General features: G+C 43.3%; 5 non-coding genes across 5 annotated transcripts; 2 read left to right on the forward strand and 3 right to left on the reverse strand.

Annotated features, from left to right (window-relative positions):
• Nucleotides 1-8,167: 8,167 nt before the first annotated feature.
• Nucleotides 8,168-8,240, forward strand: trnav-cac (transfer RNA valine (anticodon CAC)). Its single transcript has one exon. It is a non-coding gene; the product is annotated as a tRNA-Val (tRNA).
• A 2,385-nt stretch (nucleotides 8,241-10,625) lies between these two features.
• trnal-cag (transfer RNA leucine (anticodon CAG)) lies at nucleotides 10,626-10,708 on the reverse strand. Its single transcript has one exon. It is a non-coding gene; the product is annotated as a tRNA-Leu (tRNA).
• Nucleotides 10,709-10,786: 78 nt separating this feature from the next.
• Nucleotides 10,787-10,858, reverse strand: trnak-cuu (transfer RNA lysine (anticodon CUU)). Its single transcript has one exon. It is a non-coding gene; the product is annotated as a tRNA-Lys (tRNA).
• Nucleotides 10,859-16,882: 6,024 nt separating this feature from the next.
• On the forward strand, nucleotides 16,883-16,954 carry trnae-cuc (transfer RNA glutamic acid (anticodon CUC)). Its single transcript has one exon. It is a non-coding gene; the product is annotated as a tRNA-Glu (tRNA).
• Nucleotides 16,955-20,290: 3,336 nt separating this feature from the next.
• trnav-cac (transfer RNA valine (anticodon CAC)) lies at nucleotides 20,291-20,363 on the reverse strand. Its single transcript has one exon. It is a non-coding gene; the product is annotated as a tRNA-Val (tRNA).
• Between the last annotated feature and the right edge of the window lie 1,861 nt (nucleotides 20,364-22,224).

The raw sequence follows: 22,224 nt of genomic DNA on the forward strand, positions 1-22,224 counted from the left end.
TTGTTTGAGGAACACTATTAGTTTGAGGTGCTGTATTTGTTTGAGGAACACGATTAGTTTGAAGTGCTGTATTTGTTTGAGGTACAGTATTATTTTGAGGTACAGTATTATTTTGAGGTACTGTATTAGTTTGAGGTACTGTATTTGTTTGATGCACTGTATTAATTCGAGGTACAGTATTAGTTTGAGGTGCTGCGTTAGTTTGAAGTGTTGTATTAGTTTGAGGTGTTGTATCAGTTTGAGGTGCTCTATTAGTTTGAGGTGTTGTATTAGTTTGAGGTGTTGTATTAGTGTGAGGTGCTCTATTAGTTTGAGGTGTTCTAGTAGTGTGAGGTGCTCTATTAGTTTGAGGTGTTGTAGTAGTTTGTGGTGTTATATTATTTTCAGAATCTGTGTCATTTTGAGGTACTGTATTCGTTTGAGGTACTGTATTAGTTTGAGGTACTTTATTAGCTTGAGATACTGTATTAGATTGAGATGCTGTATTAGTTTGAGGTATTCGATTAGTTTCAGGCTCTGTATCGGTTTGAGGTATTTATTAGTTTGAGATGATGTATTAATTTGAGGTACTATATTAATTTCAGTTTCTTTATCGTTTGAGGTACTTTATTAGTTTGAGCTACTGAATTAGATTAAGATGCTGTATTAGTTTGAGGTTTTATATTAGTTTCAGGTTCTGTATCGGTTTGTATTAGTTTAAGGTGTTGTATTTGTTTGAGGTACTGTATTAGTATGAGACGATGTATTAGCTTGAGGTATTGTATTAGTTTCAGATTCTCGATACGTTTGAGGTACTGTATTAGTTTGAGGTACTATTTTAGTTTGAGAAACTCTATCAGTTTGAGGTGTTATATTAGTTTGGGGTATCTGTATTATAAGGAAAGAGTTAATCTTTATATTGAATTAATATTAACCTTTAGCTTTTGCCTCTTAAGGAAGGAAGTATAAATCTCTGTTGGGAGAATGAAACTACAATAATAAGACGGATTTGCTTCATTTTATATGCATGCATATGTTTAACATAGAGACGAGTCGATTCTGAAGTCCAGAAACGCTTGGATTGCAGCTGATATCATAATACTCGTAAGTTAATTGTCCTTTTGATATAAACAATTCTCTGACAATCATAACAAGGCCTTTAAATCATTGAATGCAGGAGTTGGGATGTCTTGTTGAAGTTGTACAGGGCATTGGTGAGGCCACACTTGGAGTACTGTGTACAGTTCTGGTCACCCTATTATAGAAAGGATATTATTAAACTAGAAAGAGTGCAGAAAAGATTTACTAGGATGCTACCGGGACTTGATGGTTTGACTTACAGGGAGAGGTTGGACAGACTGGGACTTTATTCCCTGGAGAGTAGGAGATTAAGGGGTGATCTTATAGAAGTCTATAAAATAATGAGGGGCATAGATAAGGTCGATAGTCAAAATCTTTTCCCAAAGGTAGGGGAGTCTATAACGAGGGGGCACAGATTTAAGGTGAGAGGGGAGAGATACAAAATGATCCAGAGGGGCAATTTTTTCACTCAAAGGGTGGTGAGTGTCTGGAACGAGCTGCCAGAGGCAGTAGTAGAGGCGGGTACAATTTTGTCTTTTAAAAAGCATTTGGACAGTTACATGGGGAAGATGGGTATCGAGGGATATGGGCCAAGTGCAGGCAATTGGGACTAGCTTAGTGGTATAAACTGGGCGACATGGACATGTTGGGCCGAAGGGCCTGTTTCCATGTTGTAACTTCTATGATTCTATGATTCTATTTGTTTGAGGAACACTATCAGTTTGAGGTGCTGTATTTGTTTTAGGAACACAATTTATTTGAAGTGCTGTATTTGTTTGAGGTACAGTATTATTTTGAGGTACAGTATTATTTTGAGGTACTGTATTAGTTTGAGGTACTGTATTTGTTTGAGGAACACTATTAGTTTGAGGTGCTGTATTAGTTTGAGGAACACTATTAGTTTGAGGTGCTGTATTTGTTTGAGGAACACTATTAGTTTGAGGTGCTGTATTAGTTTGAGGAACACTATTAGTTTGAGGTGCTGTATTTGTTTGAGGAACGCTATTAGTTTGAGGTGCTGTATTTGTTTGAGGAACACTATTAGTTTGAGATGCTGTATTTGTTTGAGCAACACTATTAGTTTGAGGTGCTGTATTTGTTTGAGGAACACTATTAGTTTGAGGTGCTGTATTTGTTTGAGGAACACGATTAGTTTGAAGTGCTGTATTTGTTTGAGGTACAGTATTATTTTGAGGTACAGTATTATTTTGAGGTACTGTATTAGTTTGAGGTACTGTATTTGTTTGATGCACTGTATTAATTCGAGGTACAGTATTAGTTTGAGGTGCTGCGTTAGTTTGAAGTGTTGTATTAGTTTGAGGTGTTGTATCAGTTTGAGGTGCTCTATTAGTTTGAGGTGTTGTATTAGTTTGAGGTGTTGTATTCGTGTGAGGTGCTCTATTAGTTTGAGGTGTTCTATTAGTGTGAGGTGCTCTATTAGTTTGAGGTGTTGTAGTAGTTTGTGGTGTTATATTATTTTCAGAATCTGTGTCATTTTGAGGTACTGTATTCGTTTGAGGTACTGTATTAGTTTGAGGTACTTTATTAGCTTGAGATACTGTATTAGATTGAGATGCTGTATTAGTTTGAGGTATTCGATTAGTTTCAGGCTCTGTATCGGTTTGAGGTATTTATTAGTTTGAGATGATGTATTAATTTGAGGTACTATATTAATTTCAGTTTCTTTATCGTTTGAGGTACTTTATTAGTTTGAGCTACTGAATTAGATTAAGATGCTGTATTAGTTTGAGGTTTTATATTAGTTTCAGGTTCTGTATCGGTTTGTATTAGTTTAAGGTGTTGTATTTGTTTGAGGTACTGTATTAGTATGAGACGATGTATTAGCTTGAGGTATTGTATTAGTTTCAGATTCTCGATACGTTTGAGGTACTGTATTAGTTTGAGGTACTATTTTAGTTTGAGAAACTCTATCAGTTTGAGGTGTTATATTAGTTTGGGGTATCTGTATTATAAGGAAAGAGTTAATCTTTATATTGAATTAATATTAACCTTTAGCTTTTGCCTCTTAAGGAAGGAAGTATAAATCTCTGTTGGGAGAATGAAACTACAATAATAAGACGGATTTGCTTCATTTTATATGCATGCATATGTTTAACATAGAGACGAGTCGATTCTGAAGTCCAGAAACGCTTGGATTGCAGCTGATATCATAATACTCGTAAGTTAATTGTCCTTTTGATATAAACAATTCTCTGACAATCATAACAAGGCCTTTAAATCATTCAGAGCTGGTGTTTATGTGTGTCAGACAGCATTTTGTGCTATTCGTCTTACCAACTTCACAGGGAAGCAGGAGAGGTGTGACATCTGTACGATTGCTCCGTATCATTCCAAGCTGACGCAGCGGGAAAGGGCTGTACTGGTGAGAGATAAAAAACATTCTGCTCTCTGGTCAATGGGAAAGGCCATATGTTTCAACCAACAAGTTCAACAGTTCTAGTTATAATTAATGCCCGAAGCAGAACACCTGGCTGTGCGGAAGGAGCCTGTTTGCACCACAAGGCGACATCTGGTGAAGGAGTGTAGTTCGGTGATGAGGGAAGTGAAACTCTGATAACATGGAAAATGCTGGAAACCCTCAGCAGGTCAGGCAGTATCTGTGGAGAGAGAAACAGAATTAATGTTTCAGGTCAATGACCTTTCATCGGAACCAAGTTGGCCAGTTGTGTTAGGTAATAGTATGAAACATCGGAATTGTTTCAGTCATATGTGCTGATTTGGGGACTTTTCTGTCTTTGGACGTTCAAGATCAAAAGTAAAATAAGGGCTCGTCCGGGATCTCTCACATATTTGGACAAACAACCCCAAAGCTAGAATCATACCCCTGGACCAACGAGCCTACTGATAAGGACCAGTGCACTCAAGAGCCAGCCATCGTAAAACCCTTTTTGTTGGCTATCCTTGATAAGCAATTATGAGGACAGGTTGCATAGACCAGACTTGCATTCCCTTGAGTATAGAATATTAAGGGGTGATCTAATTGAGGTGTTTAAGAAGATAAAAGGATTTGACAGGGCAGATAGAGACGATTTACTCTGGTGGGGAGAGTCCAGAACAAGGGGGCATAACCTTAAAATTAGAGCTTGGCCGTTCAGGATTGATGTCAGGAAGCATTTCTTCACACAAAGGGGAGTGGAAATCTGGAACTCTCTCCCCCAAAAAGCTACAGAGGCTGGGGGTCAATTGAAAATTTCAAAACTAAGATTGATCGATTTTGGGGCGAATTCGGGAGTTTAATAACTTTGACATTTTTTCCCTGTGACTTGTATCGTTTCGATCGACGAAATGATGGCGAAAAGAGTCAGTGTAAATAGAGTCAGCAGTTCATGTTTTCCCGAGACACTTCCTTCAGACCGGAGATCGAAAAGTTTGTCGTTTCCACAGTATAGCGGTTATCATGTTCACCAGTTACACGCAGAAAGTCCCCAATTCGACCTCGGAGGGATGCATTTTGTTGGGCCTTGCTCCCCACAAACCTCCAGGGTCGAGTTTCTTCAAGCGTGAAAGGGGCGACAAATCTTTTTAAATTTAACAGCGGATGCACCAGATTCATGTTATAATAAGCACGAAACATTTTTAAGCAGACTCCTAAAATAAAGTATGTAAAATGGGAAGGGAGAAAAGTTCATAACATGCAAAGCACAAAGATTTATTGACGTTTTAATTGTCACTTGGCAAACAAGTTAGCATTTCCTTCAGTGTGCAACAGAACGTATTAATGGTGATTAAAGAAAACATTAAATGTCTCACAGACTTCAATTATTTTTGTGCAATGAACTATTCCCAACCACAAGGGAAAACCGCATCAAACATATATATTTAAGTATATAATAAGTATATATACATATATAATCCATGTCGTGAGTGGAGCTCGTGACGCAACTGTAGTGCATCTGATTCCCCATCAGAAGACTGTATATCAAAATCACTATTTATCTTATCATTCATAGGAGCCTGGATAATTTCGGAATTAATGCTTTTTAACAATAAACGGAACATTGGTCACCAGTTCTGCGGTGTCAGGGAGGGACGCGTCATTTAAAAATAAACGACTGGTGGCGGTGAGCAAGTTAAGGCACAGCAGGTGTTGGGACAAGTGAGTGAACCGCCTTAGTTCAGTTGGTTGTTGCTTAAATGCCCGGGTGCTTGATTCTGACAAATTGATGGGCCCGAGGGAATTTTACAAGTGATGGTCATTGCTCCCTGTCATTGATAATTGAAATGAAATGTTAATCTGGCAAAGCCGGCGAACAAAATATTAAACTAGCGAAACAAATGCTGAGCAAAATTAATTGCAATGTTTGGGGGGAAGTGCAGCTGAAAAGCAGAAGATCTGAATGGAATGATCAATGATTGAGCGGAATACATTGCTCGACTTGTTACTCGATTGCCTTCCACACCATGGAATTCAGGAGAACCTGTTTCATGGTTTGTACTGAACCCTTGGAGCGGAGCCAACAGCCGGCTCGCTGCAACAACAGACAAGGAACTAACAGTTTCCTCAGGCTTGGCTAGCTCAGTCGGTCGAGGCATTCACCTCCTGATCGTGTGTGCGAGTTTCAACTTTTACGCTACACGTTTACGGACCCCAGCGCTCCATTTTCGCTGAAATGGAGAATTACGACGCCACCTTTTTCTTGATATCACAATTGCTGGCGTGCGACGGAAGGGGTCCGTGTGACGTTCCAGTCAAACCCCTCGTCCGGGAACGCAACGATTTTAAAATACTCATCCTTGCTTTCAAATCCCACCATGGCCCTCGCCGCCTCCCTATCTCTGTAACCTCCTCCAACCCGACAACCCTTCGAGATCATGTGGCTACAAGAGTAGGTCAGAGGCTGGGTATTCTGCGGCGAGTGACTCACCTCCTGACTCCCCAAAGCCTTTCTACCATCTACAAGGCACAAGTCAGGAGTGTGATGGAAGACGCTGCACTTGCTTGCTTGGATGAGTGCAGCTCCAACAACACTCAAGAAGCTCGACACCATCCAGGACAAAGCAGCCCGCTTGATTGGCACCCCATCCACCACCCTGAACATTCACTCCCTTCACCACTGGCGCACTGTGGCTGCAGTGTGCACCATCCACAGGATGCACTGCAGCTGCAGCAACTCGCCAAGACTTCTTCGACAACACCTCCCAAACCCGCGACCTCGACCACCAAGAAGGACAAGGGCAGCAGGTACATGGGAACAACACCACCAGCACGTTCCCCTCCAAGTCACACACCATCCAGACTTGGAAATATATCGGCCGTTCCTTCATCGTCGCTGGGTCAAAATCCTTGGAGCTCCCTTCCTAACAGCACTGTGGGAGAACCTTCACCACACGGACTGCATCGGTTTAAGAAGGCGGCTCACCACCACCTTCCCAAGGGCAATAAATGCTGGCCTTGCCAACGACGCCCACATCCCATGAACGAAAAACAAATCTCTGTGCTCCTCCAATTCTGGCCTGTTGCGCATCCCCGATTTTAAACGCTCCACCATTGGCGGCTGTGCCTTCAGCTGCCTCGGCCCTAAGCTCTGGAATTCCCTCCTTAAACCTCTCCACCTCTCTCTCCTTTAACACATACCTTAAAACCTAACTCTCCGACTAAGCTTTCGGTCACCTGTCCCAATATCTCCTGATGTGGCTTAGTGTCACGTTTTTTTTAATAACGCTCCTGTGAAGCACCTTGTGACGTTTTACCACATTAAAGGCGCTATATAAATGCAGGTTGTGTCCTCTGGTTATCGACTCTCCTGCCAATGGAAACAGCGTCTCCCCATCGATTCGATCAAAATCCACTCATAATTTTGAACACCTCTATTAAATCTCACCATAACCTTTTTTTGCTCCAAGAACAATCCCAGCTTCTCCAGTCTCTCCATATAACCCATCCCTGGACACGATGCAAGGCGGAGGGTTGCAACCAGGTTTGCAAATTATTGCCATTCGGGAGCTGGACAAATCGAAAGGAACCGAAATGACAAACAGCTTTGTGAATCTGTAGATACGCTTTGGGAAACGCAATTGGAGGCGAGTAAAGGACTGACCAGACAGGCGGCCAAGACGCATCTGAGTCGGCATGTCCCCCTGGAACAGTTACTCTGATGTTATGAGTGAAATTAAGAGGTCGGAGCCATTGAAAGCGCTCCCAGTTACTGCAGATCAGGGATCAAAACCTGACATCAGCGTCAGGACGCTCAGAATACTTTTTTTTATTCGATCATAGGATGTGGGCGTCGCTGGCGAGGCCGCCATTTATTGCCCATCCCCAATTGCCCTTGAGAAGGTGGTGGTGAGCCGCCTTTTCAACCGCTGCAGTCAGTGTGGCGAAGGTTCTCCCACAGTGCAACGAACTAACAGACAAAGCACCGCTGGGCGCGCCGGTTGCAGGAGAGCTGGTTGGCGGTGATATCGACGCTGTGAGCGAGACCAGACCGTTTCCATGTTTCCACAAACAATGTCCCATCCTTTGTTTCTGGAGAAGGAGCACTGATAGTGGTCAATTGCATTTCTGTGGCTGCAACATGTAACTTTGGCTAGGTGACACGCTGCTTTAGTGTATCTTGCAAATCAAAACACCGGATGGTCTCTGTGGCGCAATCGGTTAGCGCGTTCACCTGTTGATTGAAAAGTTGGTGGTTTAAACCCACCCAAGGACGAAAATTCCACCTTTTTTCCACACTTTCTGGTTCATTGCTTCATTCTGATAGCCCTGAAGCCGGTGCCAGGTTTTAATTTCTGATTTGTAGTAACTGGGAGCACTTTAAATGGCTCCGATCGCTGAATCTCTTTTCAAGTTTTCCAATGTGTGATTTGGCTGCAAGAAAACACTCTGTGATCAATGTCATCTGAGCATGCCTGATTCGCCATAATTTACACTGCGGTCGGATATCAGGCACATGAAAAAAACAGTGAAATGTTTGTGTGGGCGCGATGCTCTGGGATTCCCTGCCTGACCATCGCCACCGATCCTTCTCTGCAGCCTTCCTAAATACAGCGCAGTAAATGTATCTCTGTGAAATGAGCTCCTGGACAGCAATGCGGAAATTAGTTTGGCTGAGGGTTTATGTCCCTAACACGGCGACTCAGCCATCAGGTTTCCGTAGTGTAGTGGTTATCACGTTCGCCTCACACGCGAAAGGTCACTGGTTCGAAACCAGGCAGAAACATTTTGAAACCTTTTTCCCATTAAAAATGATTAAATATTTAACGATTCACACTGCTGATTAAATGTGAACAAAGTCCATATCTCCCAACCCTGTGATTGCAGTCCGCTGGGAGCAGGCGATGAAAGCCAGCGTGATATTGGTCTCACACCCCGTGGGACCTGGCGGAGATTTGATCAGCCCTATCTATTCAACCAATAAATGAAATGGTGTTTGAGAAACATTCATATATATAATAACATCCAGTATCCTGTCTTCAGAGTGCGTGGCGCAAAAGTCTGACTCCAGATCAAAAGGCTGCGTGTTCACATCACATCGGGGTCACTGTTTCTTTCACCGCTCATATGAGACTGGATAATTCCCGAATTAAGGTTTTAATTGCCTTTTCACAAAAAAACAGATGTTTGGTCTGAACCTCGACTCAGTGCCTACCCAGTGGCAGGGAGGGGAACGCCTGATACCCTCATTTATTCCATGCAACAAACTGACAAGAAAACTAGTATTGATTCAAAATCGACCTGCAGATGGACACACACAGAAAAAAGACAACCACAGAAACAGACAGCAATTACTTGCATATATACATATATATATATATATCGCCTTTAACGTGGTGAGACGATTTAAGCTCGGTGAACTTGCTTCAGCTTTCTGAAATGTCCTTGTCCATCCTTCAGAGATCACGGGAAATATATTTTTTGCCTTTCGAAAAAAGACGCGAAAAGCAGAGACATGATATGTTTTCAATACGGCTGGTGAAATGGCCGGGCTATTATGAATTAGTAGTCGCATTTGAAACATTTAATGGCGACTACCTAAAAATCACTGAGTGCAAATTTGAAATCACGGTTACTATTTATTTAGGTCTGAAAGAAATAACAATAAACATATCAGTCAGTGCCCGCGGTGAGACGGTGATGAACTTGTTTGCTGCGAAGTTCACCGCTGGGCTAAAGTTGACGCCATTTAAAAGACGCGAACCGACTCAATGTAAAGGATGAGCTCATAACCAACAGGTCCCGTCAACGTCAAACACCTTCTTTCTTGTTCAATAGAGCGAGCAGAGCGTGTACATCATCAGACGCCAGCAACTTGAAGCAATGGAACAGATAAAGGCACAGATGCAAGTTCCAAATCTTTTCAATGCAAAGTTATTTCACTTTACTTAAAGTGCCGTGTGGCTGAAAACGGGTCCCAGATGATTTGCGTTCACTCGTGACTTGGTTTCCAGTGTTTGTCCGTCAGGTTTGCAATTCAATTTGTATTGGATATTGAAGATATTTCAGGATGATTGCACAACATACCATGTGTAAAGCAACCATCTTGATAACTTCAATCATCTCACACTCTACATCGACGCTGCAGAGGCCCCAGCATCCCTTTCAATATTGTTTTTCTTAACTCACAGTTTTCAAAAGGGAATTGGATAAACGCTTGGATGGAAACATTTTCAGGGGTCTGGGGAAACAGCAGGCGAGTGGGACTAACTGGACAGCTCTTTTAGAGAGCTGGCACAGGCACGTTGGGCCGAATGGCATCCGAATTGCGCTGTCTTATTCTATGATTCTATTAATAGATCAATTTCCGCCTTTCACTGAGCCTCCCTAAATGGAGCGCAGTAATCGTGTCCCTGTGAAATGAGCTCCTGAACAGTAATACGGAAATTAGCGTGGCTGAGCGGTTTGAAACTCTGGTCAAGCACCTTACAGGAAATTTCCTCTCTGAGTTTGATTAGTTTATCAATTATCTCCCCACCTTTCCATCTTAAATGTCTTTACATATTTTTTTGATCTCTTCTTCTACTGTCATGCCCACAATACTAGTCTCCCTGGTAAATACTGAAGCAAAGTGATTATTTAATATTTCTGCCATTTTGCTGTCATTGCCTGTGAGTTTGTCGTGTGTATCCCTTAGTGGCCCGATTCCAATCCTAAACTTTCTTTGGCTGTTGATGTGTCTAGAAAACTTTGCTTTTTATGATATTCCTTTTTGCCTTTCTAATAGTTCTTTAGACTTATTTCCCAGCCTTTTCAAATTCCCCTCTCTCCTTTATTGTCTCGTCTGTGCCTTTTTCTTTAGTTTCAATTTTGCCCTTATTTCTTTATTCATCCCTGGTGTGTCATTTCTGGCTCGTTTGTTCTTGCTTTTCAGTGGGATGTATTTCTCCTGGACTCTATTGATCATCGTTTTAAATGTTTCCCACTGCTGTTCTATTTCTTTGTCCAGGTAATTAATATGTCAAACATTTCACCGTTGGAAACTTCTCAAGTTAACTATGCATGACAAAGCCAGTTACTTTTGTGGGAGGAGTTAATCAACTTGGCAGAAAAATCAGCTGCAGCCCAATTCACAAATAAAATATTTCCACGTCTTCGTAAAAGTAAGGAATGTCAGAAGTGGGATTCGAACCCACGCCTCCAGAAGAGACTGCGACCTGAACGCAGCGCCTTAGACCGCTCGGCCATCCTGACCACCAAGCTCAGGTTTCATTCTGCATTATTTCTGCACTGTTGGCCAGTGAAAGCAGCATAAAAGTTTAAAATGGCACTCGCCCAACGTGGGCTCGAACCCACGATTCTGAGATGAAGAATCTCATGCTCTACCGACTGAGCTAGCTGGGCCGAAAGGCTTTTAACCGCCCTATCTATTATTGCAGCAAGCAGGAGAAAGACTCCATTTCAAATTATTGGAATTAATTCTGAGGGACAGGATAAACTGTCACTTCGAGAGGCACGGACGAATCAAGGACAGTCAGCATGGATTTGTTAAGGGGAGGTAGTGTTTGTCTCACCTGATTGAATTTTTCGAGGAGGTGACAAGAAGGATCGATGAGGGTAGTGCAATTGATGTAGTCCACACAGATTTTCGCAAGGCTTTTGAAAAGTTCCCACATGGTAGATGGGTCAAATAAGTAAAGGCCCATGGAATCCAAGGGAATGTGGCTTGTTGGATCCAAAATTGGCTCAGTGGCAGGAAGCAAAGGGTAATGATGTTTTTGCGGCTGGAAAGCTGTTTCCAGTGGGGTGCCGTAGGGCTCGGTACTTGGTCATTTGCTTTTTGTGGTATACATTAACGATTTGGACTTAAACGTAGGGGACATGATAGCGAGGAGGAAAGCTGTAGACTGTGGGGGGTTCAGGCAATTTTCTGATAACAAAGCAATCAATCTATCTCTGAACGAATTTTGAACGAATATGTGTGTTTGACCCGGCACAGGCACGATGGGCCGAATGATCTCCTCTTGTGGACTAACATAATACGATGATACTAATTGTTGTCAGATGGAAAAGCAACACATTCCAAATAAGAGCAGATACAGGAAACTCGTCTAACCGCAGAACAGCACGGTGAGATATTGTATTTGAGAAGGATGAGGAGGGATAGTTTATCATGGTGGTCGTCACATAGGGTATCATTTGTAACTTTGATAAGGACCATTTCATGCTGCGACAGGGGCGGAAAACTAATCGGAGAGATTCATCCCGGGTGCGGCCCCATCGTGCGCGGTGAGACGGAGGGGGGCGAGGGGAAGTGTCAGAGCTGGGGCTCACCGGCGGAAGCAGCATAAAAGATTAAAACGGTACTCGCCCAACGTGGGGCTCAAACCCACTACCCTGAGAGTTTTTAAAGAAAAGGGGGAGCAGCCACTGTCGGCATCTCTTGCTGTACTTGAAACAACACATTCCACGTACGAGCAGAGAGAGGACACCATTCAATTGCCCATTGTGTTAAACAAAATGCCATCGTTTTCCGTGGTTTGGTGGTTCCCGGTTCGATTCAGGGGAGGAGCATTATTTTGGAACTTGGTCTCCACAAACATCCCGATCGATTTTCTTCTCCTGCCAAAACGGGAGAAAGTGGCTGCTCCCTTATTCTTTGAAAGCTGCATCTTTTACTTCATTAAACAGATAACTTTGAGTGAGAGAAAACTGATCCACAATGACGCTCATTTCAAGTTTATTCCCTTTTAAACTGGAAGGATATATTGGCTTTGAACAGAGTGGCTTTTGAAAGGAGCTAGTCGGGTGGGATCGACAAACCATTTCTGCTGGTGGGGGACAAGGGAACCGAACCAACCATCCACCAAGTTCTCCTGAATTCTGAGGTGCAATGGGGAACCGACCAACAAAAGCCCTTTCATTGACCGTGGAGGTTCATACAATTTTCTGATAACAAAGCGCTCAATCTATTTCTCTTGTCTATTTCCCGATGTTTCCGGATACTGTCTGCATCTCTGCCATGTGTTTATCTCACTATGTGTCCACATGCAGGGTGGTTTTTGAATGAAGACGTGTGATTGTCTTCTGTTTGTTACATTAAATAAATAGAGGGCATCAGTTGCTTCACTCCCTGACACTGGGGAAACAGAGGCAGACTTTAGAGCAGGGTTCTTTTACTTGTGAAGACGCAAAGAAAACATTTATTGCAGAATTATACAAACCAATTTCAAGGGTAAAAACGGTGACCCCGACGTGGTTTAAACACACAACCTTCTGATCTGGAGTCAGACGCGCTACCGTTTCGCCACGAGGCCTGGGTGCGGCAATGGGTGTTTGTTTTTCTCAATGTTTGCCAAGCACCGCTTTATAGCTCCGATATCGGTGGAATGGGTTGGCTTTCAAATCCCCGCCCACTCCCACCAGATGTCAGGAAGCATCAGAAGTCGCCTTCACCTGTCAGCGGCAGCATGGCGCTCGCTTCCATCTCCTGCTGTCAGCGGACTGCAGCAAATCCAATTACATTCATCCTGCACCCAGAATTATCACATCACATGAAAAGGATGTGGGAAACTGCTCAAGATACATAACAGGAGGGGAACCTTCTGAAAAACACTTAGACTTTCGGTGTTTAGACTTCGATTCGAACTGCGAAAAAGAACGTGTGAAAATATAAACTATGGGTGTGATGTTTATATATCAAGTGAATGTTTGTAACGGATTTCTCCCGTTACTCTGACAACTAAGGGTTGTTAATCCATCAACAATGACTTCCGCTTGATTTTAGCACGAGTGGTTACAAAATAGCAAGTTTAATAGATTGACTTACAACAGAGTTGCACTACTGAGTTGCACTAATGTCTTCAACATTATATTCAACAGTATTATTATTATTATACAACTGTCGACAGATTACATTAATGACAAGCAATTAACACAACCTGACCTGTCTACGAATCCAGGTGTATCAGACCTGACCTTTGCGGACAGCCTGTGGCAATGAACTTCTGACTGTCCCCGATTGAGAGCTCTAACATTTGAGAAGGGAGCATGCACTCTCTTTATACGATTCGGCTGCATTGTTCTGTACGGAAGCACCACTGATCTTAGCTCATGGTCGTAAACCATCCGACTTTGCTGACTCTCAGAAACCACCAAGGATTGTTTCATGTCTTAGTGCTTATTTAGCATTTCTCCGTCATCAGGTTTTGGATGTTTATACTAGGTTAGCACAACCTGGAGTTCAGGTGTCCAGGACACTCAAGTTTCTCTGGACATCAACATTTAATAGTTTCTCACCATTTCAAAAATATTCTGTTTTTCTGTTCTTCCCACCAAAGTGAATGATCTCACATTTCCCCACATTATACTCCATCTGCCACCTTCTTGCCCACACATTTAACCTGTCTTTATCCCTTTGCAGACTCTTTGTGTCCTCCTCATAGCTTACTTTCCCACCTAGCTTTGTATCATCTGCAAACTTGGATACATTACACTCGATCCCTTCATCAAGTCATTAAAAGTCTTCGACAGGTATATAAATAGCAAACAGGTAGTAAGAGGAGGGGTAAGACCGATTAGAGACCAAAAAGGAGATCTATGCATGAGGTACTAAATGAGTATTTTGCATCTGTCTTTACCGAGGAAGAAAATGCTGCCTAAATCACAGTAAAAGGGGAGGTAGTTGAGATACTGGATGGGGTGAAAATTGCTAAAGACGAGATACTAAAAAGGCTGGCTGTACTTAAAGTCACCTGGTCCGAATGGGATGCATCCTCAGTTGCTGAGGGAAGTAAGGGTGCAAATTGCAGAGGTACTGGCCATAATCTTTCACTCCTCCTTCGATACAGGGTTTGGTGTCAGAGAACTGGAGAATTGCAGATGTTACACCCTTGTTCAAAATAGGGTGTAAGGATAAACCCAGCAATTACAGGCCAGTCAGTTTAACCAAGGTGGTGGGAAGCTTTGAGAAATGATAATCTGGGACAAAATTAATAGTCATTTGGACAAGTGTGGATTGATAATAGAACGCCACTGTGGATTTGTTAAAGGCAAATCGTGATTGAGTTTTGTGATGAGTTAACAGAGAGGGCTGATGAGGGCAATGTGGTTGATGTTGTGTTTCTGGCCTTTCAAAAGGCGTTTGAAAAAATGCCACAAAGTAGGCTTGTCAAAAGGGGCGATAGTGGCTGCTTCCTTATTCTTTAAAAGCGCATTCTCTTATTTCAATCAACAGATAACTCTGAGTGAGCGAAAACTGATCCACAGTGGCGCTTATTTCAAGTTTATCCCCGTTTAATCTGAAAGTATATATTGGCCTTGGAAGGAGTGCAGCACAGATTCACCAGGTCAGATGGAAGTGTTAAGGGAGAAAGTGAACTGCTGACTCCCACTTCTGGGGGATATCCCAAAGCGCTTCATAGAGGTGTAATCAAAAACATAAAATCATAGAATCGCAGGAGGCCATTCGGCCCATCGTGCCTGTGCCAGCTCTTTAAACTAAATGGTGCAATTTTAAAGGGGGTGCAGGAACAGAGAGACATGGGGGTATACGTATACAAATCTTTGAAGGTGACAGGACAAGTTGAATGGATTGTAAAAAAAAAAATTCCGGAATCGTTGACTTTATTAATAGTGGCATAGAGTACAAAAGCAAGGAACTTATGCTAAACCTTCATAAATCACTGGTTAGGCCCCAGCTGGCCACCACACAATTCTGCCCACCACACTTTAGGATGGATGTCAAGGCCTTGGAGAAGGTGCAAAGGTGATTTACTAGAATGGTGCCAGGGATGAGGGACTTCAGTGAGGTGGAGAGACTGGATAAGCTGGGGTTGTTTTCCTTTGAGCAGAGACGGTTAAGGGGAGATTTAACAGAGGTGTTCAAAATCATGAACGGTTTTGATAGAATAAATCAGGAGAAACTATTTCCAGTGCCAGAAAGGATGGTAACCAGAGGACACAGATTTAAGGTCATTGGCAACAGAGGTGAGATGAGGAGAACGTTTTTCCGCAGCGAGTTGTCATGATCTGGAATGCACTGCCTGAAAGGGTGGTGGAAACAGATTCAATAATAACATTCAAAGGGGAACTGGATAAATACTTCAAGGGGAAAGTTTTGCAGTGCTATGGGGAAGGGGAAGGGGAGTGAGTCTAATTGGATAGCTCTTTCAAAGTGTTGGCACTGGCAAGATGGGCCGAATGGCCTCCTTCTATGATGTTTCCATGCTGTGATTCTATGTTATGGAGGATTTTCTGATGCAGTGGATATTCGGGGCAGAGGACCAAGTGGGGATTGAGCTCGACGGCAAGTGTATACAGTTCGTTCAAAGGACTGAAGCCGATGGTTTCATTCTTCCCGTCGTTTAGCAGCAGGAAATTACTCGGCAATGCAGGCGACTTTTTTGCCTTCATTCATGGGATGTGGGTGTCAATGGCAAGGTCAGCATTTATTGCACATCCCTAATTGATCTTGAGAAGGTGCTGGTGAGCCGCCTTCGTGAACTGCACCTTTCATTGACTGTGTCATTGACATTTTCTGGATAGAGAGAAACTATTTCCGCTGGTTGGGGATTCTAGGACTAGGGGCCACAGTCTAAAAATTAGAGCCAGACCTTTCAGGAGTGAGATGACAAAACACTTCTACACACAAAGGATGGAAGAAGTTTGGAATTCTTTTCCTCTAACGGCAATTGATATTTGCTTAATTACGAATTTTAAATCTGAGATCGATAGCTTTTTGCCAACCAAAGCTATTAACGGATATGTGCCAAAGGCAGGTATATGGAGTGAGATCACAGATCAGCCATGATCTTATCAAATGGCGGAGCGGACTCGAGGGGCTGAATGGCCTTCTCCTGTTCCTGTGGTACATTTCCCCAACTGTCTGCTCTCGCCATAGTTGTTGCCTTGTGTTCAAAGCATATTTTCGTGCAAAGCTCGGTTGAGGGATGAGCCGGTGGGCGTCAAAACGTGCCGTGGATCGAGACCGGGTTGCTTTTTGCGGGAAGAGCAAATCAACTGGGCCGAAAAATCAACTGCAGCTCGAGCGACAAATAAAATAGTCGTCAAAATAACTGATGTCAGATTCGAACCCATGCCTCCAAAGGAGACTGCGACCTGAACGCAACGCCTTAGACCGCTCGGCCATCCTGACTAATAAATGACTTCATCACTCGCCACTCTTTCCACATTGAGACCCCCCCCCCACCCGCAGAGAAAGTTTCACTCACTCCAGTGCTTGGTGAGATGAATGCTGCTGTGAAGGCTCGGTGAGCGGGATGCCACCTCCCGGGTTTTCCTGAGCCTATTGTACTTTATTCCTATTTAATCACGGGAATATCCGCAATCAGGAGCTAAAAAGAATTAAAAGCTGAATCACAGAGAAGGAGAAATCCATATTACATCTGATAAGCCAGTTAACAGAGCTCCCTGGTGGTCTAGTGGTTAGGATTCGGCGCTCTCACCACCGCGGCCCGGGTTCGATTCCCGGTCAGGGAATCAACTTTTGAACACTTGTTATATTCGTAGCATGAACTTGCTCAAAGTCTGTGGGAATAAAGAAAAACAACCATTGTTTTCATCACCATTAATTAACCGATAACGTTATTTTGCAGAATGAAAGGCTACTGAGGGAAATTGGAAAACTTTAATAATTTCTTTTGTGCGATGAGCTTTTTATCCCTTCTCATTTTACACACTGTATTTTTAAGGGCTCGGTTTAAAATGTTCAATGCTCGTGAGACGACGAATCTGTGTTAAATTTAACAGGACCAGATATTCCACAGAGAAAAAATGAATTTGCCCCAACATAATGTTTCTGCCCAGGATTGAACCGTGGAACTATCACGTGTAAAGGAAACGCAAAAATCGCCACACTACGGAAACTTCTGTTTTGGTTATCAGCCAGAAGTTAGAATGACTGCATTGATTCTCTTTCATAACTATTCAATTGATCGAAGTTGCACAAGTCACAAAAGAAAAATGTTCATTTAAAAGTTATTAAACTCCCAAATGTGGCCTGCCTTGTTTGGACAGGGGTTTGACCCTGACGTCACAGACTCAACAAAACATATTCTCAACATTTCCATTGGGAACAGGAGGAGGTCATTTAGCCCCTTAAACCTGTTCTGCCCTTCAATGAGATCAGAGATGATCTGAACCTCAAATCCATTGACCCGCCTTTACTCCCTATCCCTCGAAACCCAACAAAATCGATCGATCTCAGTCTTGAAAGCTTCAATTGACCCCCAGCATCCACAGCCTTTTGGGGGACAGAGTTCCAGACTTCTACTGCCCTTTGTGTAAAATAGTGCTTCCTGATTTCGAATCTGAATGGTCTGGTTCTAATTTTAAGGTTATGTCCCCCTCGTTCTTGATTCCCCAGAGGAAATTGATTCTCTCTCTCTATTCTATCGAATCATTTAAAGATGTTAAATACGAGCCGAGTGTATGCAGCCTGTCCTCATAATTTAACCTTTTTAGCCCCGGTAACATTCTGGTGAATCTGCTCTGCACCCCCTCCAAGGCCAATCTATCCTTCCTGAGGTGCAGTGTCCAAAACTGAACGCAGTTACTCCAGACGCAGTCCAACCAGAGCTTTATATAACTGGAACATAACTTCCACTTCTTAATATTCCAGCCCCCTGAGATAAAGGCGAACATTCCGTTAGCCTTTTAAATTATTTTTGGATCCGTCCGTTAGCTTTTACTGATTTATGTAAATGAACCGTTAATTCTCTCTGCTTCTCCACAGTTCCTAGCTTCTTACCATTTGGAAAATACCCTGACCATAGGTCCAAAGTGGATTACCCCACATTGAACTCCATCTGCCATAGTTTTGCCCACTCACTTAATCTATCAATGTCCCTTTGCTACTTTCCACTCGCATCCACACGACTCACTGTACCACCTAACTTAGTGTCATCAGCAAACTTGAATATACGACTCTCTATTCCTTCATCAAAGTCATTGATAAATATGGTGACAAGCTGAGACCCCAGTTACAGAGGCCTGCGGGACACCACTAGTCGCATCCTGCCAATTGGAGTATGTACCCATTATCCCTACTCTCTGCCTCCTATCTCCTAAACAATTCTCTACCCATGTCAATACATTGCCTCAAGTTCCATGCGCTTTCATTTTTGCCAACAGTCTCTTGTGTGGAACCTTATCAAATGCTTGTCGGAATTCTATATTAATAATATCATAGGAACAGAGGAGCATCGGAACATAGCCTTTGTACGTAGAAGTGTTTTCTAATCTCACTCCTGAAAGGTCTGGCTCTAATTTTTAGACTGTGCCCCCAAGTCCTAGAATCCTCGACCAGCGGAAATAGTTTCTCTCTGCCCATCGTGCGTGTGCCAGCTCTCTGAAAGAGCTGTGCAGTTAGTCCCGCTCGCCTGCTGTTTCCCCATAGCCCTGAAAAAGTTTCCATTCAAGCGTTTATCCAATTCCCTTTTGAAAACTGTGAGTTAAGAAAAACAATATTGAAAGGGATGCTGGGGCCTCTGCAGCGTCGATGTAGAGTGTGTGATGATTGAAGTTATCAAGATGGTTGCTTTACACATGGTATGTTGTGCAATCATCCTGAAATATCTTCAATATCCAATACAAATTGAATTGCAAACCTGACGGACAAACACTGAAAAACAAGTCACGAGTGAACGCAAATCATCTGGGGCCCGTTTTCAGCCTCACGGCACTTTCAGTAAAGTGAAATAACTTTGGATTGAAAAGATTTGGAACTTGCATCTGTGCCTTTATCTGTTCCATTTCTTAAAGTTGCTGGCGTCTGATGATGCACACGCCTCTGCTCCCTCTATTGAACAAGAAAGGAGGTGTTTGACATTGACGGGACCTGTTGGTTATGAGCCCATCCTTTAAATTGAGTGGGTTCGCGTCCTTGAAACGGCGTCAGCTTTAGCCCAGCGGTGAACTTTGCAGCAAACAAGTTCGACACCGTCTCACCACGGACGCTGACTGATATGTTTATTGTTATTTCTTACAGACATAAGTAAATAGTAACCGTGATTTTAATTTGCACGATGTGATTTTTAGGTAGTCGCCTTTAAATTTTGATAGTCCGGCCATTTCACCAGCCGTGTTGAAAACAAGAAATGTCTCTGCTTTTCGCGTCTTTTTTCGAAAGGCAAAAAATATATTTTCCGTGACCTCTGAAGGATGGACAAGTACATTTCAGAAAGCTGAAGCAAGTTCACCGAGCTTAAATCGTCTGACCACGTTAAAGGCGCTAAATATATATGCAAGTAGTTGCTGCCTGTTTCTGTGGTTGTCTTTTTTCTGTGTGTGTCCATGTGCAGGTCGATTTTGAATCAATTCCAGTATTCGTGTCAGTTTGTTGCATGAAACAAATGAGTATCAGGCGCTCCCCTCCCTGCCACTGGGTTGGTATTGAATCTGGGTTTTGACCAAACTTCTGTTTTTTTTTGTTGAAAAAGCAATTAAAACCTTCATTCTGGGATTATCCAGTGTCATGTGAGCGGTGAAAGAAACAGTGACCCCGATGTGATGTGAACACGCAGCCTTTTGATCTGGAGTCCTGGATTTTTATTATCCAGATGAATGTTTCTCAAACACCGATTCATTTCTCCCACCTTGGTTGAATACATCGGGTTCATCAAATCTCCGCCAGGTCCCACGGGGTGTGAGACAGTATTGGAAGCAGCCTTCACTCCCAACATGACGCTGGCTTTCATTGCCTGCTCGCAGCGAACTGCAATAACATGGCTGTGAGATATGGACTTTGTTCACATTGAATCAGCAGTGTGAATCGTGAAATATTTACTCCTGTTTAATGGGAACAAGGTTTTAAAATGCTTCCGCCTGGTTTCGAACCAGGAACCTTTCGCTTGTGAGGCAAACGTGATAACCACTACACTACGGAAACCTGATGGCTCAAGCGCCGTGTTAGGGACATAAACCCTCAGCCAAACTAATTTCCGTATCATTGTCCAGGAGCTCATTTCACAGGGATACATTCACTGCGCTGTATTTCGGAAGGCTGCAGAGAAGGATCGGTGGCGATGGTCAGGCAGGGAATCTCAGAGCATCGCGCCCACACAAACATTTCACTGTTTTTTTTTCATGTGCCTGATATCCGATGGCAGTGTAAATTATGGCGAATCAGGCATGCTCAGGTGACATTGTTCACAGAGTGTTTTCTTGCAGCCAAATCACACATTAGAAAACTTGAAATGAGATGAAGAGATCGGAGTCATTTAAAGTGCTCCCATTTACTGCAGATCAGGAATTAAAACCTGGCACCGCCTTCAGGGCGATCAGAATGAGGCAATGAATCCGAAAGTGGGAAGAAAAAGGGGCAATTTTTGTTTTTGGGTGGTCGCGAACCACCAACTTTTTGATTAATAACCAAATGCGCTAACCGATTGCACCACAGAGACCGTCAGCTAGACTGTCTTGCAAGATACACTAAAGCAGCGTGTCACCTAGCCAAAGTTACATGTTGCAGCCACAGAAATGCAATTGTCCACCATCAGTGTTACTTTTCCAGAAACAAAGGATGGGACATTGTTTGTGGAAACATGGGAACGGTCTGGTCTCGCTCACAGCATCGATATAACCGCCAACCAGCTCTCCTACAACCGGCGTGCCCACCGGTGCTTTGTCTGTGACGAAGGAGCACTGTGGGAGAACCTTCGCCACACTGACTGCAGCGGTTCTAGAAGGCGGCTCATCACCACCTTCTCAAGGGCAATTCGGGATGGGCAATAAATGCCGGCCTCGCCAGCGACGCGGCGCCCACATCCCATGAACAAATAAAGATGAAGTGTTGTGAGCGTTCTTGCGCTGATGTCAGGTTTTGCTCCCTGATCTGCAGCAACTGGGAACGCTTTAAATGGCTCCGACCTCTTAATTTCAAATACAGAATCAGAGTAACTGTTCCAGGGGAACATGCCGACTCAGCTGCGTCTTGGCCGCCTGTCTGGTCAGTCCTTTATTTGTCTCCAATTCTGTTTCCCAAAGCGTATCGACAGATTCACAAAGCTGTTTGTCATTTCGGTTCCTTTCGATTTGTCCAGCTCCCGACTGGCAATAATTTGCAAACCTGGTTTCAACCCTCCGCCTTCCATCGTGTCCGGGGATGGGTTATGTGGAGAGACTGGACAAGCTGGGATTGTTCTCCTTCGAGCAAAAAGAGGTGAAGGGGAGATTTAATAGAGGTGTGCAAATTATGAGGGGATTTTGATAGAATGGATGCGGAGTAGTTGTTTCCATTGGCAGGAGGGTCGATAACCAGAGGACACAACCTGCATTTATATAGCGCCTTTAACGTAGTAAAACGTCACAAGGTGCTTCACAGGAACGTTATTGAACAAAACTTGACACTAAGCCACATAAGGAGATATTGGGACAGGTGACCAAAAGCTGAGTCGGAGAGTTAGGTTTTAAGGTATGTGTTAAAGGAGAGAGAGGCGGAGAGGTTTAGGGAGGGAATTCCAGAGCTTCGGGCCTCGGCAGCTGAAGGCACGGCCGCCAATGTTGGAGCGATTAAAATCGGGGATGCGCAAGAGGCCAGAATTGGAGGAGCACAGAGATTGTTTTTATTCGTTCATGGGATGTGGACGTCGTTGGCGAGGCCGGCATTTAGTGCCCATCCCGAATTGCCCTTTAGAAGGTGGTGTTGAGCCGCCTTCTTGAACCGATGCAGTCCATGTGCTGTTATGTAGTGAGTTCCAGCGACGATGAAGGAACGGCCGATATATTTCCAAGTCAGGATGGTGTGTGAC

This window comes from Heptranchias perlo, unplaced genomic scaffold (genome assembly GCF_035084215.1).
Source record: "Heptranchias perlo isolate sHepPer1 unplaced genomic scaffold, sHepPer1.hap1 HAP1_SCAFFOLD_47, whole genome shotgun sequence".
Classification (NCBI taxonomy): Eukaryota; Metazoa; Chordata; class Chondrichthyes; order Hexanchiformes; family Hexanchidae; genus Heptranchias; species Heptranchias perlo.